The 18,502-nt window shown below is 40.5% G+C and overlaps 1 pseudogene; it reads left to right on the plus strand.

The window, feature by feature from the left end:
• LOC132105403 (acyl-CoA synthetase short-chain family member 3, mitochondrial-like) overlaps window positions 1-18,502 on the plus strand; it is a 68,661-nt pseudogene that overhangs the window by 45,245 nt on the left and 4,914 nt on the right.

Consider the following 18,502-nt stretch of genomic DNA (forward strand, 5'->3'; position numbering starts at 1 on the left):
ATTGTGATGAAACGATGGGTTTGCTGGAATCACAATTTACCATGTTTAGTTAACAAATGAGTGCTTTTATCTCTTAATATCTCTTTTATAGATTTTCTTTTCTTTTCTTTATCGACAAACTAAAAAGTAAGATTGCAACTAAAAAAGATTCTATTAAATTCACAAGTCTGACAAAAAAGACACATTACGTAATACTGTACATTGAAAGTTAATAAATCAATACAGTAAAACCAAATTGTAACATTACAAACTTCACAATCATCGGGAAGAAGGAGACGGGAATCAGCGGACATTTAAATCAAACTTTAATACCAAAAAAAACACAAAACAGCACAACAGCCCCTCACAGATGACTGTCGTGCACAAACAAAAACCAAACACAAAATAAAACCCAGGCCTGGTCTTCTCTCCTCCTTTACTGTCGTCGCTCCTCTTTTGTATCCTTCCGATCTCCTCCGTGGGACGCGAGACCGGTGGGTCGAGCAGGTGTCGCTCATTTCCAAATCACTCCACCGGCCTCGCTCCGTTCCCATGGCTCTCGGCCCCGCCCCACTCGTCACACAAGCACTATAAAAAACTATTATTATTTACCTGATTGGCTCTTGAGTTTCTTCATGCTCCACTAAAATAGTTGGTAAATGAAAAAATTGCAACTTTCTGTTGGTTAAATTTATGCGTGCTGCAGTGCTGAGTTCCTGGCCATAAAGTCGCCCTTATTTCTCTGGCAAGCCTGAAATGGATTGTCTGAAATACAGGTCACTTCTTTTGATATTCATAACTCCTATTGCCAGCATGATGCATAAACCATCAGATGTATAGTGAATTGGGTTTCTCCTTCATTCTATACTAGCTGCAAACATATTCAGCTCATAAATATTTCTGAGAAATAAACAGGTTCCGGAGAATATTTGTACAAAATGAACTGAATCGCCTTTCCCCTCGCTCTCATATCAGTCTTTCTATTCGGTACTGGTAAAGTCTCAGTGTCATTTGTCGGCACAAATTTAAAACCGGTGTCAGATCTGTATTGATGCGTGAATGGAAAAACCGATGGATCTGTATGTGAGTAAGCCCAGGGCCAGAGAGGCCAAAGTGCTTCATGTGATAAATGATTCTGTCCTCACAGTGGTGTGTGTGTGTCCTGCTCTCCATTTATAATTTCACTCTGTCTCCATCCAATTCATGATTACAGTCACCATCAAGACCAGTCGAATTATTAGATGACTTGTAATAACAGCCACATCTCCACCTCGGCGTGCAAACACACAAAGGCCACAATGTGTTTGAGTTGTTCAGCGGCACAGAGCGAGATTTGATTAGAAGAGCTGATGAGGTGTAGTGTAACAGCAGTTTGGTTGCGCTGATGTGATAGCTTTTCTGAAATAAAGTGGAAGTGATTTGAACCTTCATTATCTATGTCATTACCCGCTCAAACCTCCCCAGGCTCATATGTGCATTGCAATATCAGAAGTCAAGCTGCTCTGAAAGAATAGCTCTCTCTCTCTCACACACGCACACACACACACACACACAGACATTTGGATGCTTCAGCACGGGGATGAGTATAAAGGTTATTATAACATGTATTCTGAATTCTGATTGGTCAGTATTGGTGCTGCAGCTTACAACTGTTTTTGAAAATTGTGCACCCATAAAGCAACCATTGAATACATTCATAAAGGCCTATTCTATTTTCATATGGACATTTTTAAAATTGTTTACTGTTTTGCCTAAATTAAAAATGAAAAGGTGTAAAAACTAAACTCCTTTTCAATTATTGAATTTGCACATCACAAGATTATAATCTTTTTTCTGATTTGTAAAGGACTACATTTAACTGTTATTATTTTTAAAGATTAAAGATCAGTGAGTGTCAAGTTAATTGAAATGTAAAATAAGAGGAATTAGCTGTTAAATATCCAATAATGACCGATACTAATAATAATAATAAAATATTGACAATAACTAGTATGCTATTGATATATTGTTCAGTTAAAATAACATTGATTTAATTTGCTTAATAAAATAGTTTTGAAATTAAATTTTATATCCTCAATTTTATTATTGTATTATTATGTTTTATTAACATAGTAACCAAAGTTAGTCTTGTTATTGTTAAGCTAATTAAAATCATTTTTGGTAACTGATTTGTTTTGTTTTTTTTATAAAGTAAAAATATTAGATGATGATAAACTTGAAAAACCTAAACTTAAGAAAACCACTACTGAAGAATAAAAAATAAAACTATAAATGTTGCCTTTGGAATAAACTAAAGTAAGTTTAAGTTGAGATACTGAAAGAGCTAAACTGAACCTGAAAAAAAGCTAATAGAATAAATAAATCAATAATGGCCAGCTCATGCAGATGCAAAATAGCCTTCTGGCTAATTCTGGCACATTGTAAATGTATTATTGATGTGCATTGTTCCCTGTCAAATAAATCTTAAATGGAAAAAAAGCACATAACAAAATGACAAACTTAAAATAGATGCTAATTCAAAATATTAATAAACACTATAATAGTAAATGAATAATACCTTTAACCCAGTAGCACTGCCTTTTGTAGCATGTTGCTTAAATCAGACATTATGTGTCTGCAATCTCTAGCACGCATGTATGGAAATGTGCCATTTAATTATTCTCAACGTTCATCCACACAGAAAATGAAAGAAAGGCTGCCGCTTTTGAGACCTGATAATAATCTGTGTTCTATTTTAAGACTCAACTCCTGCCGTGAAGAGGTGGGGGGCTTGGTGATGAGGGCTGCTGATGTCACCGCTGTTGCTGGGCAACTGGTATGTTTCCAGTTGGGAGTATGTGGCAATGACTGCTTGCTGTACGAACGACCTTAATGTGGCCCTGAGCGTCACCACCGTCTTTGAGCTGGCCGCTGTGCACACATGAATCCTGCCACACTCTGTCAGTTTATGACTCTGGTAAACTTCAGTCCACTAGATCAAGTTTGTGATGTCAAATAGCTGGCAATAACTTAAAAATGTAGGTTATGGCAGGACATGAACTTCAGAAGGAACTAATTAGTCATTTGTGTCAAAACCTTCTCCATTAATTAGTGGGTTAAGCACACCTGCTCATTCCTCTTCATTTATTTTTGTGTTAATGTTTTTGCACCCAAAATGTGTAGTTCTAGTTTTCCATCCTGTCTCTGACCCTTGCAATTGAAATGATTAAATTCTCAGTTTACACTCACCCTTTTTATGTTTCAAACCTGTACAACTTTGTTCAGTGAAACAAGAAATATATAAAAAAAATTGTGACTTAAATGTTGGTATGTTTATATCCTAAGTCTGTTAAATGGCTTCAGAAGATGTAGAGGTTATCAACCACTTTTATAATGGGCTGTGTCTGCAGTCGCCCCTAAAACGTATTAATGTACTAATATAATCCACAAGAAAACTAGTAAATACATTTGGACGAGTTCACTAGAAGGGCTGCCTTTTTTGTGTGGTTTCTGCCTTAAGAAACTAAAAAAGCTGGCAGTGTGGTTGTGAAAAAGCATTTACCGTCACATTTATACTGTCTTCTACTGGAGATGCTTGAGAAGTAACTCTGCATGACCCTCAAAGTGCATTATGGGATTGAGTAAGTGCTTGTGATAATGTCCAGCATGGCTGTAGGCCCCACCACTCTGAAACACCCTAAATTGTGCACTATTTAAAGATATAGAGGACGATTTAATTTTAAGTACAGTACTTTCCATTTATCTGACTGTAAAGTATGAATATATAATATATTATGAATAGTATCCAGACAGCTACGTACATGCTTCGTGTATTGATTATCATGTGACGTACAAGCAGCTGTTGTGTTACTTCACTGCCAAACTGGGTTACAAGTCTGACTCTCTGAACATTACGCCACCACTGAGCTAATAGCAGAGAAGACAAGTAGGCATATTTGAATATAGCCTATAACTTTTAAGGCGATTTTTGCATGTTTAGACACTTAAAAGCTCCAGCCCTTGTGCATTATAGTATAATGGAGAAGAGCAACCTGCACATTCTTCAGAATTTCAAGAAAGTGATACGAGTTTGTAAAGACATGGTGTAGATAAATGACCTAAATGCTAACCCGTTAATATTCTGAGTCTGCATGCTGCGCATCACCTGTGAAAAGTGTTTGAGCTTCCTGCATTACTCCCATATGGCAGCAGTGGCAGACAGACTCGTGGTGCCACACGCTGCGATGCCAACAGTTTTCTGTCTCGCTCTCCTTCTCTCTCTCTCTGTTTTTACCAGTTACTCTTGCCCACTCTTCATCAGTCGCTGGCTCACTCTCTCTTCCTGCTGTTAACAGCTCTCCTGTAGCATCTGGCTCCGAGACGGATGACGAACAAGTCTGTGTTCTATTTGTGTATGCGTTGCGCTGCGTCTTGCTGTCGTCTACTGATTGTGAAGTATTTTTAACTTTTGTTGATTGTTTATTTATAAGCCAGTCATGTAATTTATGCAAGCACACAAACACAGGCGTGAGTGCTGGCTCAGTGCAGCATTGTACGGTACATACTTAATATGCATTGTTGCAGCAGTAACAGATCTTAGTACACAAGGGGATTGGTAGAGTCTTCCTTGAAATGTCTGTCATTAAACCTACCTATAAATAGGTTGAACTAACTTTAAGGTCATGGTGAAACAGATTCTGTCTTGGGATCTAGATCCAAGGAAACTGATTATCTAAAAGAAGAAATAAACGTAAGGCGGGTGGAGGCAGACTAAATGAAGTTCAGTCTAAAAAAAAAGTGACATTTTGATCATTAATTCAACATTCCAATGTAAAAAGAATGAATCATGTGAATGGATTAATTGCCCTATTACAATTAATATTTATTAATATTTTGAATTGTCTTTTTTAATATTCTGTTAACTAGTTTCTATTAAATGTACATTTTAATTGATTTTTTTTGTTTATTTTAATAATTTTATATTTCTATTTAATTTATTTCAGCTTTAGTTAGGGATGTAATGATTAACCGCGAGCCATTTGAAAACCGATTCAAATTTGTGATGATTCAAATCGGTTGAGATGCTAAACAAATCGTGATTCATTTAGGGGTAGGAGTTTATATATGAATGTATGTCTGAGAGGAACTTACTGTCTTTAGAAAAGTTTAGATGCTATTTTTTCTTTTCATCTTGCCTCTGTATGATGCATATTAAAGTTCATAAGTGCAGCGCTGCTTTGTTTACAGTGAAACCAATGAAACGCTTTACGCGCCACATGCTGCCAGACAGTGAATCTGCGCCTCGTTCAGATATTTTTTATGTATAGTTTCACAAAACTGGAGTCAAACCTTTCTGTTTTTGTTCAATTTTGAAATTATACAATTTAATTTATATTCAAAACTGCACATGCATGTATGCAGCATCTTTGTTTGGATCATGATTAAAATGCAGCGGCCTCTGTTAAATGCAAAGAGCACACAAATCCTTACTTTGTTTATATGAAAAAATTTATTTTATTTGTGTTATTTATCTTATTTGGGGCTTGTTTTAAAATTTCTATTTAGTTTTGTTATTTACATTTGCATTATATTAACATTTTAGCAGATGCTTTTATCTAAAGCGACTTACAAATTAAGACAATGCAAGCAATCAAAACCAATAAAAGAGCAATGATATGCAAGTGCTATATTAGTATAGTGTTAGATTTCATTTTCACAAAGAAACGTGCTGCCTTTTGTCCAAGCAATAATAAAAGGACATATTCAATTTGTGATTTGTCTTCAATCTCATTTTGTAAAAGAAATACAGAAAATAAATTGTGAATCAAATAATGAAATCAAATTGTTACATCCCTAGCTTTAGTCACTTTAATACTTTAACTTATCACTTATTTCCATTTTCCAAATGGATATTACTAGTTGGATTGGATTATTAGTTGGATATTCTTGTTATTAATTTTTCATGTCATATTTTGTTTTTTTCTCTTTATTTGAAACACCAAAACTTGTAATACTAGTAGTATAACTTTAGTTTTAGCTAACAATAACTGTTCACAGGTAATTGAGACTCATTTAGAAGTTTGGTTATTCCGAATAGATTTTTAATTAGAATTTCCATTTCATGGAGCGAGGATCTTTGGTAATAGTTGACCTGAAAGAGAAAAGTGACCATAGAAGAAAAAAAAAAGTAAGAAAAATGAGTTTGCTATGCTTAGGTGTTTACACTTGGTCTTCCATGAAATTTGCTTCTAATGTTAGTCAAGGTTTCTTGCAGCAATCTATTTCTGCCCTCTTTCTGACCCATACAATTAATCTGATTACTGCATCTTTAAAATATCTGTAAATTAATGACCTCTTTTCTGATTGGTAAACCTATTTGCATGTGAAATGAGTAAAAAGATCACTTCAAAGTAGTTAAAATAATAAATACTCATTGATATGCAAACATAAGCAGTGATATGTTAATAAGCTTATGTTTTTGCCATCAATGTCTCATCCTGAATGACCTTTTTTATGCAGCTCTCATCACAATGGTGTCTCTCTTTTGTAGAGTGGCTCTGCCATCATCACTGCGTCGTGTGTCGGTGTTGGCTGCTCACGCACTCCCCCCGCTGGTACCGCCGGTAAAGCTGTGCCCCGATACAACGGTGAGATTCCTCTACATTGGCATGTTTCACGTGGCACGTTTGCAGCTCTTTATTAGTTTATTACCAATGCTTTCTCATTCATCGCTGAAGGATTTTGTGTTAGAGCTCTTTTTGATTGACATTTTTTAACTGGATGGTTCAATAAATGACTGAAGTGCTTAAACTTTTTTTCATCTTTGTCTCACAGTGACAGTAATTGATGATGAAGTGCAACAGGTGAAACCAAGGACTCTGGGAAATATTGTGGTAAAGTGACTTATTTTAATCCTTTCATATTTGATTTATTGACAGAGACTGTAGGAAGGGGGCAGAGATTTACTAGGTATGGATAAGGGTAATTCACCAGAAGATGAAGTTAGGACATTTTAATCATTAATTCAGCATTCCAGTGTAAAAAGAATGAAATGTCAATGGATTAATACTGGATCATAATTGTTACTGCTCAAAACCATTGGTGAAAGAAAATTGCAAATGGACTATTATTATTATAATTATTTTCCCAATACACAATTCATGATTGCATCGAAATATATATATTGATACACCCCTTTAAAAATGACATTGCCAAGCCCTTGCTTTCAATCATCTGTCATATAGAGAGCATGTTTTACAATCCAGTCAGTTTCAGATGGACAAATCAAGTCCCATCCCTTACGAGTACGAGTTTTATTAATGTTATTTGATCATTAAAAACTCATTTATAAGGCAGTATTAGTTCGGACTTAAATGTGTAAATATTTGCATTGGTTTTGCACATTTCAAAGTAATTGTAAAAACGTACTCGGTTACTTAACGTAACCTCGGTTCTCTCTAGAAGAGCGAACGAGTACTGCGTCTTAGCTAAGACGCTACGGGAAAAGTCTCTTTTCACGAAATACTGAAGCAAAAAATTATCCTTAATTATGTATTTTTGTAAAGCGCATTTGCAGCAGTACACAGCCATAGGCGAGACGGCTCATTCGCTCATTGGCTTGTTCTGCGGCAACTGCACAGCCTATCGAGCGCGGGCTGAGGCAACATCAGACCAATAAGGGCTTCGCGCCCTTCTTGCCACTTCCCACCGAAACGGGTGTGGCCCAACCTATAAAAGGAGCTCGAAAAGGCTGACTCACCTGATTTATTTCATCGCCGAAGCGAACCAGAGTGAATCGTGCGCACGGCAGAGAACGCAGTACTCGTTCGCTCTTCTAGAGAGAACCGAGGTTACGTTTAGTAACCGAGTACGTTCTCTTACGAGAGCTCTCTCGTACTGCGTCTTAGCTAAGACGCTACGGGAACCCTATGTAAAACGCTGTGCGCGCAGGGATCACACACCAATAAACCTGAAGCAACGCCCAGGATTTACAGTGCACAGTCACCTGAGGGACTCACAGAGAGTCCAGGACAGAAAAGGGAAAAAGCCCTCAGTCCTATATCTAGCAGCATCCGTAGATGCGGCAATATGACATCACACAGCCGAGGCAAGGCCTGACCAATGTGGCAATGCGGGTCTTATGCAATACTGCCCATATAACAGTCGGCAGCGCATAGCGCTCGTGAACTCAGAATTCCCCTCAGGGCCCTGATTCGTCTATACTGACAGCAGCCTGCTGCAAGGAGTTTCCTGGTCGTAAGCATTTTGAAACTGCGTTTCATCAATGCCTTGTTCAGCTGTCTTAGATCCAGTCCTCTTGGGCACCAGAAAGTATCTGCTGTACAGCCCCCCCCTCGCTTTGAGCTTGAGACACAGGCTCTACAGTTTTGATATTTCGGCCCGAAGTATGTGTGCTACTTCTGTTTTGACCGTAGTTTCGACGCGCGCTGAAAAGCGCGGAGGGCGTCGAAAAAAAAAAACTGTAGCGAGTAGCCTCTCTTTATAATGCCTAGCACCCAATCCAAAAACCCCTGGAAGCGCTGACCATGCATCTGCATGAATGGCTAAGGGCTGGATGCGAAAGCGCGCTCTGTTGACCGGGCAACGACGGCGCTCGGGTGTGCTGCGCATTTAAGGCGGGGAGCGTACTGATCACAGCGGGCAGATCGCTCCTCCTCGACCCCGTCCCGGCGCTTAACCGACTGGGGGAAGGCTGAGCAGGTCCCGTGGGACTCGATATGTCTGCGAGTAACTGTGGGCTGCATATGTGCACATTTACCACTTTCAACTCGCTGTCTGCCTGTGCAGAGCGTACGTGCACGGGCCTCGTTTTTACAGAAGCCACGCGCCGTATGTGACAGTGTATGTGGGCACTGGGGAGTGGGCACGTTTACTATGCGGCGCGCTCGACCGATCTGTGTCGATCTTATGTGCGCGAGCCCTGTGTGCAGGGCTGTGCTTACATGTGGAGATGGGCACTGAGCAGAACGTGAACGTGCACGGGTTTCGTTTTTACAGAAACCACATGACGCATGTGACATAGTGATTGTGGGAATTGAGGAGTAGGCACGTCTACTATGTAGTGCGCGTGATCGACTTGAGTCGCTTTTATGGGCGCGAGCCCTGTGTGAAGGGCTGTGCTTATATGTGGAGATGGGCACTGAGCAGTGGGCATCGTCACTACATTTATAGCACCATGGGCCGTGGCCGGGACACCAGAAATTACACCTTTTTCGGGAAATATCTGGGTAGCCGTGATAACGGTTTTCGTGTGCAGGCAAGCGGGCAACCGTACAGGCTTGCGCATTGCAAAAAAACGCTGAAACAGTCACAATATCTGGAACTGAAACAGCGGCGTGCTTAGGTGAGAGCCCGGCCACAGCGGAACTCGTACACCGGCGCTTCGTTGAAGCAGCCATCGTGTGTAGTGCCGACGCAGCGTCATGCAGCATGCATAGATGGCTTTCCTAGGATGGCTTCGGGGCTCCCGGCCTCACCGTAATCCTCTTCCGCGGTCCCCGCAGCGCGGGGCGACGGCCGGTAGAGCAAGAACGGGGGTCTCGAGCTGCGTTGCTGAAGCTGTTGTGATAACGGCTTTTGTGTGCAGGCAAGCGGGCAACTGTGCAGGCTTGCGCATTGCAGAAAACGCTGAGACAGTCACAATTCCTGGAACTGAAACAGCGGCGCGCTTGGGTGAGAGCTCGGCCACAGCGGAACTCGGACACCTGCGCTTCGATGAAGCAGCCATCGTTAGTAGTGCCGGCGCAGCGTCACACAGCAGGCTTTAGATGGCAACAACGCTTTTGCCGCCGTCCAGCAGAGGGCGGACAAAGGTGCGTCGCTATCGCCTGTTCCACCGGCGGAAGTGAGTGGTAGTTCCTGTTTTTAGCATCTTCAGTGTGGAGAATGCTAGTGAGACAGACGAACGAGTTCGCGCTGAATATGGAGCATTCCAAGCCTTCGCCACCTCTTCGTGAAGCTCAGGAAGAAATGAGGTGGGCTTTGAGAAGTACGCTCATCCGAAAGGGAAATACCATCCAGCCGGGAACGAGAGGGGGGGCGCTGGTGCAAACCACTCGTGGCCGAGACTCATCGCGGCCAACACGAGCATTCGCCCCGGCTCCTTCTCTATGTCAGCTCGTCTGCTGGGCTTCTGAGCAGAAGGCGCGAGATCCTCGGAGCTCGCCCAGCCCTCACTGCCCGAAGCTAGCAGAGAGCGCGTGTCCTCTTCCCCCGACGCGGCCCTGAGATCGACTTCCTCGGACGACGCGCCGGCAAACAGTGGGCGCTGCCCACCGGGAAGCGATGCAGGGGGGGGGCGGTGAACCAGGGCGAACCGGCGAGCTCGGTTGAGCTGAAGACGGTTCCGGAATCCGCTGGAAGCGATGCTTTTACGGCGCCTCAGCGCAGCGGAGAATGCAGGCTCAGAGAAAAAGGCCAGGCGAGTCCTCAGAGTCACCATGGCAACAGCTCGCAGTGGGGGCATCCGCCGTCAGCGAGCGCTGCATGATCTTCACCCAGGCAGGAGACACAGATGACGTACCGGTCTCCCTCGCTGAGTGGGGCTCTGATGAGCCGCAGGAAGGCATCTTAAAAAAGACGCGAGCTCTTTTACGAGTGTGTGTCGCAGGGCGAACACACACACACACATAAAGAACAGCTTGGATATAACAGAATTGAAAGGATATAGGCGCCTGATAGCGCAGCAGGAACGGCAGTGGAAGGCGGCGATGCCAGCAGCTTCAGAATGGCTCGTCCTGCTGATGTGCTTTCTCAGACGGCGCTTGCTTCCTCCGTGATCCAGCGATGCGTGAGCTTCGCTGAAGAGATGAAAAATCAGGTGAGTCAGCCTTTTCGAGCTCCTTTTATAGGTTGGGCCACACCCGTTTCGGCAGGAAGTGGCAAGAAGGGCGTGAAGCGTCAGCCCGCGCTCGATAGGCTGTGCAGTTGCCGCAGAACAAGCCAATGAGCGAATGAGCCGTCTCGCCTATGGCTGTGTACTGCTGCAAATGCGCTTTACAAAAATACAAAATTAAGGATAATTTTTGGCTTCAGTATTTCATGAAAAGAGACTTTTCCCGTAGCGTCTTAGCTAAGACGCAGTACGAGAGAGCTCTCGTAAGAGAACTGCGTTCACATAAACTACAAAATAGTGGGGATGCAGAAGTCAGTGTCAACTTCAAGAGGTGCATCTTGGGATGATTTTCCTTCATGTACTTATTATAAATTCATCCATAATAGGTGCAGTACAATTTATATTTGAACTAAATTTAGCATTTAAGTATTAAATGAATTTAAGATCATGAGGAACATTTGTAAAATGTGTTCAGAATTTTGGACTGGTGTTATAGAAGTAGCTCTGAAGTCACTGAACAGAATAATCATCATCATCTTTATAATGAAGATTGTATGGACAGCCCTGTTCTTTCTTTTTTTACCCATGTCACATAGACGCCCATATTCTTTCAGGTGCGTCTGTTCAGACACCTGTCCAGGCCTGTGCTGTGTCCTAAAGATGCTAGCACACCGTATTTTTTCGGACTATAAGTCGCATCAGTCCAAAAATACGTCATGACGAGAAAAAAAAACATAAGTCGCTCTGGACTATAAGTCGCATTTGTTTAGAACCAAGAACCAAGATAAAACTTACCGTCTCCAGCCGCAGGGCGCTCTATGCTGCTCAGTGCTCCTGTAGTCTACACTGAAAACATAGAGCGCCCTCTTGCGGCTGTAGACGGTAATGTTTTTTTTTTCTTGGTTAATTTCTCTTGGTTCATTTCTCTCGGTTCATGTCAAAATAATTTTGATAAATAAGTCGAACCTGACTATAAGTCGCAGGACCAGCCAAACTATGAAAAAAGTGCGACTTATAGTCCGGAAAATACGGTAGCTTTTTTATTTTGATCTTCACAAATAACTCAACTTTTTTCTGCTTTCCACTTCAATCTGCTCATCATCTTCTCGACACAATAAAAGATTTACTGACACAAAGGCAAAGCAGAGAGAATCTGTTCATCCCACATCTGACTTTAAAATCTCAGTCTTTGTACGAGGACATTAGGCCCGAGTGAGCGGAATGACTAATGGGGTCTCGTCTCCCACCTTCTGCTTAGAAAAGATCATTTTCTGTCTTCTTTCAGCCTTTCTTCAGGTACAATACCCGTCTAAGCCGACGAGGCGTCTGACCTCGCCCGCCGCTGAGGGAACTAATCTCGTAGATGCTTGTTTTGTTGTCATTTCAGTTCTCCGATAGATCTGATTTTAATCAAGAAAGCCTGCCGGATACACACTCGGATTAAAAGGAAATTGTGACTTCTAAAACGAGACGCTGGTTTAGACATAAACTAACTCAGCAGGTCCAGGAGGGATACTGGAATAGCGGTTATCTCGCACGTATTTTGTGTTCCAATATGCTTTTATTTCATCTTAAAACTAGATTTTATTCCTTTTTTCAGTTTTTTTGTTCCTCTGAATATTGTCATTTATATTCATACTTTAAAGCATTCTCTGACCCTGAAAGGTTGAAAAAAATCCTGTTCTTCGATGGTTCAAAGAAGAGCAAGGTCACATCTTGATATATTTATTTATTTTCCCTTAAAAGCATCCTCTGCCTCCTGGGGCGGCTCTCAGTCTCTGGCAGAATCAGACGCTGTTTAAAGAGCTGTACTTCACTAAGTTTCCTGTAAGAGTTTAGTTACAAGATATACAGTGGAGATCAAAATAAGAGAACAGCCTATAATATCCTCAAATGGCCTTCATTATCTATATAGGTTTTAAACGGAGTACATATTCACAAACATGTATGGTAGATATACACGCTTTTTTAGATAGAGATGTTCTGATACCCTTTTTCTCTTCCCGATACCGATTCCGATACCTGGGCTCAGGGTATCGGCCGATACCGAGTACTGATCCGATACCTGGGTGTGTATCTGTATATACAGCTGTATATACTACTAGCCCTGTGTAAATTTCTAGAATTATTTTATGGTGTGCTCCAGACTTATCCCTTGATAAAACATGAACAAATACATGGTTAACTACTGTATTTATTACAGTATTTTTATTATCTGACATGAATTTGACAGTAATATTATTTAATTTCTTAAGCGAAAAAGAACTTCAAATGCAGCCAAAAATCTAACACCGCAAACTAAAAAAGGTATTTTAGTATTTTAGTTTTACAATATTAGTGTATAAAAAACTGCAACAAATAAGTCTAGGAATATAAAAAATTCTATATTAATCAGATAATCTCTTTACAACAAAACAAGTAAAAAACAAGCAACCGTCTAGGCATAATTATTATTATTAATAGAGACGTATTATTACTACATAGAGACGTAGCTAAATCTACTGTAGGCTACAACAGTAGCTTAATATATTGTCAATTTACTCGCCATGAAGATCTTTGAGTGTCTGTGTTTATGATATGACAGTTTTCTCAAATGAAACGTTAAATTCTCATGAAGTGACGGTTTATGCGTTCATGTCCTCATATAGTGACACACGGCAGAGGCCACAAAACAGCGAGCTCCCGTGCATCTGCGCCCGTCTCCCACAGAGATGTAGACTTTTCAGGAGTAATATTTAAATAGTATTTTGCAGTTTAATATTCACAGACACTAGTATATATATTCGGCTACAGTCTGGAGCCCTGCGCTTAGACTAACACGGAAGCGACTGAACGCAGCTGCGGGTAACGAATATACTCAAACTTACTACCGGTTCTACAGAGACGCTGGTATCATCACATTTTAAAATTTTCAGCACCGTCTTGGTAGTGAAGTGCCAGTACTTGTGGCATCCCTAGTCGCCGTTTTACTGTCTGGTTGGTCCAGTCTGAAATACTGCTAAACAGCGGACATACTGCTAACCACTGATCTGTAATATAGAAGCGGCTTCACTGTCTGTTGGCAGTTTAGAACGCGATGAGCGATCCAGTCATATATAGATCAGTGCTGCTAACGCGTTTTCATTTCTTCTTCGCTGCTCTAAACAGGGGTTGCTTGTGGCATTACAGCACAACGTCCTGTGTTTGTAATGCATTCTGAGCAGCGAAGAAGAACCGTGCAGCGGTTAGGCAAAGCTAGCGTTCATAACTAGGTCTTGAAAATGGAATCGGATCGGTATATGGGTTCATGTACTCGCCGATGCCGATGCCAGAATTTGTTGTGGTATCGGAGATATTTCCGATACTAGTATCGGAATCGGAACAACTCTATTTTTAGAGGTATGTCTCTTCTAAAAAAAATATACATTCAAGAGCCTCCTGTATTTCTTTACAGTGTTTTTTCATTTGTAGGCATTCCCAAAATATATGATAATGGTTTGCATCATTACATCCACAGTTTCGCCAATATTTTTAGATATTACTGTATTTGGCCATTTGTACTGGTGTTTTAAAATAGCTAATATTCTTCCAACAGTGTTCATTTCAGTGTAATGAACCAGTTCAAATAGAACTAGAAATTTCCATATTTGACCAGTTGATATAACTTGTAGTTGTAGAGTGTGTTTTCATATTTTTAAATGAAATCTTACATCTAATACCTTGTGTGTGTGCCGCCTTAAAGGTACAGGTTATAGGACCTGCCATGAGAGGGCGCACTACCAAAACAATAACAATCGCATGGTTTGATGACGCTAAGGGGGAGCGTGGAATGATGGGATTTGTTGTCTTCTACCCAACCTCTGACGACAATCAGTCAGACGGAAAGATAAATCATGGATTTAACAGATGAGGTAAAGTTTTATAAATGTTGTGTTTGATGTCATAATTTTCAAACACAAGTTCAACTATTTGCGCGAGTAGATTACAAACAAAGTCAATGCAAAAACGCGATCAGACTATGGATCAGACGCGTCCTCGAGCGGGTCTAGAGACGCGTTGCCCCGCATTTGGCCTGTATGCCCCATAATACTTTTCTTGTTGATCGTTATAATAGCATACGTTTTCTGTAAAGATACGAATAAAAACAACTCACCTGTCAAGTAAAACACAAGCGAGATCGGCATCTCTTTCTAGCTGAAGTTTGTCGCGAAGCTCTCTCCATCTAGACAATGCAACACCGATATTGATCCTCGCTCTTTCTCTCCACTTCTCCCAAACTCTACTTGGCTTCTTGGTTGGCCCATACGCTGACATTTACGGGAGCTGTCCTTGTCGACAGAACCAGCGGCAGACGGTAAACAGTAATTATGTTCCATAAATAAGTAACACAATCCACCATAAAACGTGCAAGAAGAAGTAAATAAGGAACTGCTTGAAGCAAGCTAGTGGTTTGCTGGACACTAGACACTAATTCCACATTTGTCCACACACTGTTGTCGTGTGGTTTCTATGTCAGTAAAGGCAGTAACAAAGGGATAACATCATTGACAGGTGACTGCACTGCCCCGTGTCACTGTTTAGAATGGGAATTTTCTCATGATTTACAAGTAGTTGAAAACATTAGAGATATTGTTAGTAATCAGCTGGACAAAATATATAACACTAGCCTAGTGGTTTTTGGATATTTTACTGTATCTTACAAATTGTACCTTTAAGTAGGTCTATCAATGGATTCAGATTATCTTTCGAGTCTTCCTTTTATTTTTTTGATCATCATAATTTCGAACCTGGAGGTAAATGTAAAAATCCTGATTTTCTAGAAAAAAAAAATTTCTTTAGTAGCTGAAAATATAAAATTTCACCTTTCTCGATGATGGTACAAAAAGATGCAGTTACCTTGTTTGCCCACAGTTTAAATCTGTTATCCATCCTATTTGAGGGTCATAAGCAAACCATTTCAAAACTCTACTGTATTCCAACAAATTAAATTCCTTTATGACTGTTGCTCAGACATTTAAAGTAAGTTTTGTCCTTTTCTATATATTGTCTTAACTTGCTATCTGTTAATATGGCTTTGAAATACAACTTTCCATATCCTTCCATGGAGCATGATAATGTGGGTCACACCAGTTTACCTCTGTTCTGATTTGTGCTGCTATATTATAATCTTTAAGTGGAAATGGGTAAGATTTATAATGTTCTAAACAAGGTCATGGCTATTAGATCTCAGATGTCTTAGACTGGTTATACTCTGTTTGATACTCCTTTATACTCCCCCACATGGTCTGTGTTTGAGCCACTCAACTTTAAGCTTACATCATGTCCACAAGATATAGTTCTGTTTTTTCTTTAACAAATTATATATGCAGTTGGCCCAAGTCTGTTATCAGTAATTAATAAATGCTTATAAACTGGTACTGTTCTAGTCTGCCTTATACAAGGTTGCTGTAACACCATATCTTATAAAACCAAACCTCAATCCTATATCTCTTTCAAATTTTTGGCCCATCTCAAGTCTGGAGTCTTGTGTAGGACTTAGTGTTAAAGTTTTTACAGTGGTTTTGCTTGTATTTGTAAAAGTGGTGTTTTACTGTTCAGGGCCCCTCTTTAGGGGAAAATAAACTAGATTTCCCATATACTTCCATACAAAATAGTGGGACAAAGCAACGTCCGTACACAACCGGCAGGCGTGAAAAACTTAAGAAATCCCTAAGACTAAACATGTCAAGTAATTATATGTCCACCCTGCCTACTACAGATCGTGAAAGATACATCCACAAACTTAATTTGGTCAATTTTAAAAACAAGTCCCTTCATTCTCCTAGTGTCAGATTGGTGTAACAACCTGTCTTTTTACAGGTTGTTATCGGACATTTACTCGTACCTCATCAAGTTACCAGGTAAGCCAGTGAATGATTTTACTTTGTATTTGAAAGTAATAGGGGTGTAACCGTACATGTATTCGTACCGGACCGTTTGGTACAGGGCTTTCGGTATGGTGCACGTGTGTACCCAATGACCGAATGCAATATTTTGTGTGCGGAACATAGGAACATTTTCGTGTTTCCAAACGAACATATTAAGTGGCGGAAGTCTCCGTGTTCAGTGCAAATCTTGCCCTGCAGCTGATTCTAAGGCCGGTGACACACTGGCTGCGTGGCGTGAGCGTGGCGTTTCTGCTGCGTGTCAGTTGTGTGGCGGCTGCTTCGCATTTTCTGTGTCTTTACACACCAGAATCGTGCCTGACGCGGCGCTGCTGCTGCTGTAGGTGACATAGAGGGAGGCCACCGACAGACCAGGATCTTGTCTTCATGACAACAATATCTATACTTCATGTTGAGCATAAATATAAAGCCTACTGATAAAGGACACCGTCAACAGTATTAACGGCAAAATAGACTGTTTAACAGGTGCAATATGCCAGTGTGTCACCGGCCTAAGGTTTTCAAAAGGCATCACGCGAGTGTGAACATTACTACAACTAGGAAAAAAACGATTGTAATTCAAACGCAGCTCCCGTCGGTATTTAAACAGACCTTTGCTCTTAATTCCGATCGGTCCAACGCAATAACGAAATCTGAGCAGGTCTAAAAACTGAAACTGTTGATGCTGTACTTTACATTTTGGAAAAGTTATATATTTTTTTAATATGAGCAGGCCTACAAGCTGGGATTGGTAATGCTGCACTGTAATCATTGTTATTTATTTATATTTTTCATTATATTTTATTATATGATATTGGTTTGAGACTGAGAGTATTTTATTTAGTGGAGAACTTTGCAGCAGTATTTTATTTCTTATTCTTTTTTATTTTATATATACTTTATTAAAACGTATTTTTTTTAAAGAGTAAACAAATTGTTAAAAAAAAGTTTATAGTAATTAACAACCTGCAGTTTAATGTTTGCATTTCTTTCCCTTACTGTTCCGAAAATGAACCGAACCGTGACTTTAAAACTGAGGTACGTACTGAACAGTGATTTTTGCGTACAGTTACACCCCTAGAAAGTAAACTTCTTTAAATGTACAGGTGGGTACGGAAAGTATTCAGACCCCCTTACATTTTTCACTCTTCTCATATTGCCGCCATTTGCTAAAATCATTTAAGTTTTTTTTTTCCTCAATGTACACACAGCACCCCATATTGACAGAAAAACACAGAATTGTTGACATTTTTGCACATTTATTAATAAAGAAAAACTGAAATATCACATGGTCCTAAGTATTCAGACCCTTTGCTCAGTATTTAGTAGAAGCACCCTTTTGATCTAATACAGCCATGAGTCTTTTTGGGAAAGATGCAACAAGTTTTTCACATCTGGATTTGGCGATCCTCTGCCATTCCTCCTTGTAGATCCTCTCCAGTTCTGTCAGGTTGGATGGTAAACGTTGGTGGACAGCCGTTTTCAGGTCTCTCCAGAGATGCTCAATTGGGTTTAATTCGGGGCTTTGGCTGGGCCATTCAAGAACAGTCACGGAATTGTTGTGAAGCCACTCCTTTGTTTTTTTAGCTGTGTGCTTGGGGTCATTGTCTTGTTGGAAGGTGAACCTTCGGCCCAGTCTGAGGTCCTGAGCACTCTGGAGAAGGTTTTCTTCCAGGATATCCCTGTACTTGGCCGCAATCATCTTTTCCTCGATTGCAACCAGTTGTCCTGTCCCTACAGCTGAAAACACCCCCACAGCATGATGCTTTACTGTTGGGACTGTATT

This window comes from Carassius carassius, chromosome 26 (assembly GCF_963082965.1).
Source record: "Carassius carassius chromosome 26, fCarCar2.1, whole genome shotgun sequence".
In the NCBI taxonomy this organism is placed as follows: domain Eukaryota; kingdom Metazoa; phylum Chordata; class Actinopteri; order Cypriniformes; family Cyprinidae; genus Carassius; species Carassius carassius.